General features: G+C 43.8%; 1 pseudogene; it reads right to left on the reverse strand.

The window, feature by feature from the left end:
* Positions 1–6,961: 6,961 nt before the first annotated feature.
* LOC112115729 lies at positions 6,962–7,094 on the reverse strand (annotated as a pseudogene).
* Positions 7,095–8,002: the final 908 nt, after the last annotated feature.

The raw sequence follows: 8,002 nt of genomic DNA on the forward strand, positions 1-8,002 counted from the left end.
TCCAGGACAATACTTGTGCTAATATATATACACATAAGTTATTTCAGGTCATTTTTAGAGGTGTTTTAATAGATTTCCCTCTACCTCTGAGTTCTTTAAAGATGAACACATTGTACATAGGGAGCTTAACTTTACAGGTAAAATGACACCGAAAAGTTTCAATCTTTTTCAAAAATATCAATTTTTAAAATGTCTTTTCCTGTGACACGGGTCATGTGCAGAATACATGATTGTGTGGAGTGGTATTAAGGTGTTACAGGCCCACACTTGAGCTGCATAGTTTAAAACTCGTGTTAATATGATCAGAAGTATATAAGCAATTGAAGTTGTGGTGCGGTATAGAGGTTTTTCCAGTTTTAAAGCTGCACTACATTTCTCCAGACACCCCTTTTGGAGACTCAAACACATAGGCTAAGAACTTCAAGCTTAAGACTTCTATATTGTCATAGGGTGAAGATACAATATGCTGGTTTCCCTTCACACACCCCGTCACATTTCCCTGTTATTTTGAGGTGCTCCTCATAGCATGAATTTGGTTTTCTTCTATCATCGTTTGTCATTTTGAGTTGTTTGCTTTTCTTAAAACAGAAGGCCATTTCAGACAGCATTTCATTTTTTGTCTCCTCATTACACCGTAGAGCTGCGTTCATGGTTGCTTAAGAGTAAAGGAGGGTTTTTATTTGCAAAGAGAGATTGGTTTTCCCAAACAACTTGGAAGGTGTCGAGCTTACGGTTCAGAAGATTTTCTAAGGAACCCAAGTGAGAATCAGTTTTAAGACCTGTATTTAAGTTAGTATTTGTGGTGTTTCCTTTGCAGTCTCCTTGCTCCCCTGATGTACCAAATGGGTCACTGGGCTTATTTTGAAAACAATAAATTGTACCTGTAGCTAACAATTATTTTCTTCCCAGTCCTAAGCAACAGAGGGTCCTGTGGCACCTTTGAGACTAACAGAAGTACTGGGAGCATAAGCTTTCATGGGTAAGAACCTCACTTCTTCAGATGCAAGTAATGGAAATCTCCAGAGGCAGGTATAAATCAGTGTGGAGATAACGAGGTTAGTTCAATCAGGGAGGGTGAGGTGCTCTGCTAGCAGTTGAGGTGTGAACACCAAGGGAGGAGAAACTGCTTCTGTAGTTGGATAGCCATTCACAGTCTTTGTTTAATCCTGATCTGATGGTGTCAAATTTGCAAATGAACTGGAGCTCAGCAGTTTCTCTTTGGAGTCTGGTCCTGAAGTTTTTTTGCTTTAAGATGGCTACCTTTACATCTGCTATTGTGTGGCCAGGGAGGTTGAAGTGTTCTCCTACAGGTTTTTGTATATTGCCATTCCTGATATCTGACTTGTGTCCATTTATCCTCTTGCATAGTGACTGTCCAGTTTGGCCAATGTACATAGCAGAGGGGCATTGCTGGCATATGATGGCATATATAACATTGGTGGACGTGCAGGTGAATGAGCCGGTGATGTTGTAGCTGATCTGGTTAGGTCCTGTGATGGTGTTGCTGGTGTAGATATGTGGGCAGAGTTGGCATCGAGGTTTGTTGCATGGGTTGGTTCCTGAGTTAGAGTTGTTATGGTGCGGTGCATGGTTGCTGGTGAGAATATGCTTAAGGTTGGCAGGTTGTCTGTGGGCGAGGACTGGCCTGCCTCCCAAGGTCTGTGAAAGTGAGGGATCATTGTCCAGGATGGGTTGTAGATCACTGATGATGCGTTGGAGAGGTTTAAGCTGAGGACTGTAGGTGATGGCCAGTGGAGTTCTGTTGGTGGAGTCTCAAAGGTGCCACAGGACCCTCTGTTGCTTTTTACAGATTCAGACTAACACGGCTACCCCTCTGATACTTGACACCATGCAAGGCACTGCATTTAGCCGTATGGAATGGAAATCTATCAACCTCATGAAGAAACTTGCACAAATACAGACAGATATCATCTTCCTTTCCAAATGCAAACGGATGGACATCATACCTAATGGACTGAAGGTGAAAAATCCCTTGCTATCTACATACTGCACAGACCACAGTGAGAGATTATGCCATACATTATCAAAGAAACTGAGGAACCACCTGATCAGCATCCTATACAGCAAACAGAAAAACATCAAGAAAGAGCTCTCCAACCTGGAGACTTTCATAAATAACCAACCCTCCACACAAATGGACTTTACTAAAATAAGACAGGAGATCTACATTACACACTTCACCTCTCTACAAAGGAAAAAGGACCGTAAGCTGTCTAAAATCCTACCTGCCACATGGGGCCACAACAGGGGTACCCCTAACTCACCCAGCAATATCGTCAATTTATCCAGCTACACACTCAACCCAGCAGAAGAGTCTGTCCTATCTCGGGGACTCTCCTTTTGCCCCAGCACCCCCACGAACATGATACAGTTCTGTGGTGATCTGGAAGCCTACTTTCGCCGCCTCCGACTCAAAGAATACTTTCAAGATAACACTGAACAGCGCACTGATACACAGATACCCTCCCACCAACAACACAGGAAGAAGAACTCCACATGGACTCCTCCCGAGGGTCGAAATGACAGTCTGGACCTATACATAGAATGCTTCCGCCGACGTGCACAGGCAGAAATTGTGGAAAAACAACATCGCTTGCCTCATAACCTAAGTCGTGCAGAACGCAATGCCATCCACAGCCTCAGAAACCACCCTGACATTATCATCAAAGAGGCTGATAAAGGAGGTGCTGTTGTCATCATGATCAGGTCTGACTACCAGAAGGAGGCTGCCAGACAACTCTCCAATACCAAATTCTACAGGCCACTTTCCTCAGATCCCACTGAGGAATACACTAACAAACTGCACCATCTGCTGAGGACACTCCCTACACTAACACAGGAACAAATCAACATACCCTTAGAGCCCCGACCAGGGTTATTCTATCTACTACCTAAGATCCACAAACCTGGAAATCCTGGACGCCCCATCATCTCGGGCATTGGCACTCTCACTGAAGGACTGTCTGGATATGTGGACTCCTTACTCAGACCCTACGCCACCAGCACTCCCAGCTATCTCCGTGACACCACAGATTTCCTGAGAAAACTACAATGCATTGGTGACCTCCCAGAAAACACCATCCTAGCCACCATGGATGTAGAGGCTCTCTACACAAACATCCCACACACAGATGGAATACAAGCTGTTAGGAACAGTATCCCTGATGATGACACAGCACAACTTATTGCTGAGCTCTGTGACTTTATCCTCACGCACAATTATTTCAAATTTGGTGACAACATATACCTCCAGACCAGTGGCACCGCTATGGGCACCCGCATGGCCCCACAATATGCCAACATTTTTATGGCTGACCTGGAACAACGCTTCCTCAGCTCTCGTCCACTCATGCCCCTTCTCTACCTACGCTATATTGATGACATCTTCATCATCTGGACCCATGGGAAAGAGACCCTGGAAGAATTCCACCATGATTTCAACAGCTTCCACCCCACCATCAACCTCAGCCTGGACCAATCTACACGGGAGGTCCACTTCCTAGACACCACCGTACAAATAAGCGATGGCCACATTAACACCACCCTATACCGAAAACCCACCGACCGCTATGCCTACCTTCATGCCTCCAGCTTCCACCCCGGTCACACCACACGATCCATCATCTACAGCCAAGCACTGAGGTACAATCGCATCTGCTCCAACCCCTCAGACAGAGACCAACACCTACAAGATCTTCACCAAGCATTCTCAAAACTACGATACCCACACAAGGAAATAAAGAAACAAATCAACAGAGCCAGACGTATACCCAGAAGCCTCCTGCTACAAGACAGGCCCAGAAGAGAAACCAACAGAACTCCACTGGCCATCACCTACAGTCCTCAGCTTAAACCTCTCCAACGCATCATCAGTGATCTACAATCCATCCTGGACAATGATCCCTCACTTTCACAGACCTTGGGAGGCAGGCCAGTCCTCGCCCACAGACAACCTGCCAACCTTAAGCATATTCTCACCAGCAACCATGCACCGCACCATAACAACTCTAACTCAGGAACCAACCCATGCAACAAACCTCGATGCCGACTCTGCCCACATATCTACACCAGCAACACCATCACAGGACCTAACCAGATCAGCTACAACATCACCGGCTCATTCACCTGCACGTCCACCAATGTTATATATGCCATCATATGCCAGCAATGCCCCTCTGCTATGTACATTGGCCAAACTGGACAGTCACTATGCAAGAGGATAAATGGACACAAGTCAGATATCAGGAATGGCAATATACAAAAACCTGTAGGAGAACACTTCAACCTCCCTGGCCACACAATAGCAGATGTAAAGGTAGCCATCTTAAAGCAAAAAAACTTCAGGACCAGACTCCAAAGAGAAACTGCTGAGCTCCAGTTCATTTGCAAATTTGACACCATCAGATCAGGATTAAACAAAGACTGTGAATGGCTATCCAACTACAGAAGCAGTTTCTCCTCCCTTGGTGTTCACACCTCAACTGCTAGCAGAGCACCTCACCCTCCCTGATTGAACTAACCTCGTTATCTCCATACTGATTTATACCTGCCTCTGGAGATTTCCATTACTTGCATCTGAAGAAGTGAGGTTCTTACCCACGAAAGCTTATGCTCCCAATACTTCTGTTAGTCTCAAAGGTGCCACAGAACCCTCTGTTGCTTTTTACAGATTCAGACTAACACGGCTACCCCTCTGGTACTTCCCAGTCCTAGTTTGCCATTAGTTGTCTGCATACAGCAACTTACCATTGCCCTGGCCATATCCCGAAACTGGGTAATTGCACTCTTCCTACCCAAAATGATTCACTCTTTGGTGCCAAATGGAAGTCATTCTTCACTTCCCTTCCTAAAAACTGTTTCATATGCTGCTGGAAAGAGAAGCTGCCACACTCAATTCCATCTGTATTTCGTTGATGAATGAGTGATCCCTATATATTATAAACAAATTGAAAAGCATTTTGGGATTCTTCTGGATGAAAGACACTAAATAGATATATGGTATTAATAGTGTTATTAGTTAGGAATGCAAACAAAAAGCTTCTTTCAAAGTAAACACCATTCCAGTGAGCTGCCAGGGATAGTGTCCAAGGACTTAGTCATCACTGTCCTCCTTCTGACTGTGTGCTACTGGCATATGATGCCCAATTGCACCATCCTGAAATACATTAACTTCAAGAACAACAAGGAGTCCGGTGGCACCTTAAAGACTAACAGATTTATTTGGGCATAAGCTTTCGTGGGTAAAAAAACACATCTGAAGAAGTGAGGTTTTTTACCCACGAAAGCTTATGCCCAAATAAATCTGTTAGTCTTTAAGGTGCCACCAGACTCCTTGTTGTTTTTGTGGATATAGACTAACACGAGTACCCCCTGATAATTAACTTCAAGGGCAGTCTTGAATTTGATGCCCCTAACAGATAAGCTAGTTTTTCCTGTGCAATCATTTCATATCAGGACTAAAAAACTGTCCCACCCCAGTGTAGAAACATGGCAGTAAGATCTCCCAAATCAAAAGGATTGGGGACTTTTTCAGAAATCATATAGCATCTTCACCTCTTGTATTTGATCACATAAATATTGGGCATGAGGTTTCCCAGTGGAAGTAGAATTCTTGCAAGGGGAATCACTTCTGAAGGATGCAAGCTTCTTTTAAAGAAAATTTCCACTCTGTAGATGTTTAACCAGGACACTGTGCAAGAAGAAGCTTTAAAAATCTGCTAATCTCAATAGATTCTCATAAATAAAAATAGGTACTTCATTAAGCAGACCTATGGTACCATAACTCCTGACTGTGATTTAGCTATAAAACATTTCTCAGGCACGAGAAACTGTAATATGTGATCACTGTTCAGGGGTTATAAAAACGCATTGAGAACTACTCAGAAGGGCAGTAGATCAGTTCTCCATGCCCTCTCACACTGTCCCCCAAAGGTTGTAGGTGGCTATTGAAAAGGAGCCGTCATGAGGGAATCCACTTATCAGAGCTCTTGGGGAGAAGAAACAGCTGTCCCTCATGACTCTTTAAGATCTGTATCAGAGGCCTGATCCTACAGAGTGTTGAGCTCTTTCTGGAAAGTGCTGGGCACTCATTTCCTATAGATTTCAGTGGGAGTTGAGGACATTCATCTTGTGGGATTGGACAAAATGGACAGTGTGTTTCCATTCAAGTGTGTTGCCCATAGTGCATGGGACCCTGTCACATGTATTTGAATTTTCTCAGTAAAATAAGAGGAAAGTTCCTTATAGCAAGAGGCTGTTGATTGCCTCCCCTCATTCCCGCAATCTAGCTAGATCAGATAGCTAATGATTCAAGATGTCTCCTTAGATAAAGAATGAGCAAACTCTATGGTTCTGAAGAACAGTCTTTTAGCCATGGTCAACTTCCATAAATTCAGTGCATGATATTTTCAGCTGCATGATTCATTCCCAAGCAGCACTCTTGCCTTCATATTTTAGCTGAGTGTATCTGAGAACTATGGTGAAATGTGTAGAAGATATAGTGAAAGGGGAAATTTAGGGGACAGACTCTCAGTGCTTGAGAGCAGAATGTTATACAGTGTTACTGATTGTCAGTCTCATCGTCCTGGTAGAGGGGTTGTCCTCCCTGCTGTCGAGTTTGAGAATAAATTCTCACTGCTGGACAAGCCAATTAAAAATACCAAAGCATGTCCAAAGCCCCTAAATAAATAAAAGTGATCAAGCACCCTTTTTATTCTGAGAATTTTGAAGATGAGGAGCCCATTCACCTCGGGCGGTGGAGGAGCCTTCCTCTTCAGATGAAGCAGAAGAACACAAAAACCAGGGGACAGTCAGTTAAATTAAAAGGTGGAAACTGAGAAAAGGAAATACTTTTTCACATTACATGCAATTAGCCTGTGGAACTCATTGCCACAGGAAGGTGTTGTAGGCAAGAATTTGGCTAGGTTCAAAAAGAGATTGGACGTTTATATGGATAACAAGAATATCCAGAGTTATCACAATTAATGCTAACAAAAATTTTGGAAGGATAAGTTTTCAACTAGCAATAATCACGCCTTGGATTAACCTCATTGGCTATGATACAACTTGAGGGTGTAAACCAATCTGTAAATATTAGAGAGCAGGATGAGGGACTTTTTCAGAAATCATATCACATCTTCACCTCCTGTATTTGGGTGGGTGGGTGGGTGGGGGGCAGATTATCCCACAGTTGCCCATTGTGGGGTTCTCGCACCTTCTTCTGAAGCATCTGGTACTGGCTGCTGACAGAAACAGATACTGGACTAGACGGACCTTGGATCAGATCCAGTATGGCGATTCTTATGTTCCTAGTGACTAATTCAGGACACTCCGATATCAAAGCCATTGCTTGAGTGTTAATCTAAAGTTTTACGGAGCTGCCTAGTATGACAGAATAAAACAAAAAAGGTCAAGCACTATGTTATCTTCTGCAGCTAAGCCACAAGCTGTTCCGTGGAAGTTGTTTCTTAACACAGAAGGGATTCACCCATGTTGAATAGACAATGTTGTCCTATGGCTAAAGCTGTTGAGCCAAACTCATCCCTAGTGTAATTCCACTGAAGTCAGGGATTATTTTGGCCCCTTGTTTGTGAGTGCCAAAAGATGACCACACAAGGTGCCCTCTGACACAACACAAAGTTCAGTTGCTTTAGTGAGGAGAAGTCATGTGGTACTTCATCAAATATAGTTCTGGTCACTTATTCAGTTGTAACCCTTCTGCAAGGTGCTGTCAGCAGGAACAAGGGCCAGGTTCAAATGGCATGGGGGGTTCCTCTTAAAATTAACAAACACCTCTGGCCTGAGCCCTAACCAAAATTTCTGGGTCACTAAATACCTTCCTTGGATGCTTTTATTAGTAAATACTTCCCCACTCGCAACCCCAGAGTGAGAGAGAGAGAGAGACCCCACCCCGGACCCCAGAATAGTCAATTGTCTGATGATTAGGACACTCACCTGGCATGTGAGAAACCTGGGTTCAAGT

Source organism: Terrapene carolina, unplaced genomic scaffold (assembly GCF_002925995.2).
Source record: "Terrapene carolina triunguis isolate 2854851 unplaced genomic scaffold, T_m_triunguis-2.0 Scaffold84, whole genome shotgun sequence".
In the NCBI taxonomy this organism is placed as follows: domain Eukaryota; kingdom Metazoa; phylum Chordata; order Testudines; family Emydidae; genus Terrapene; species Terrapene triunguis.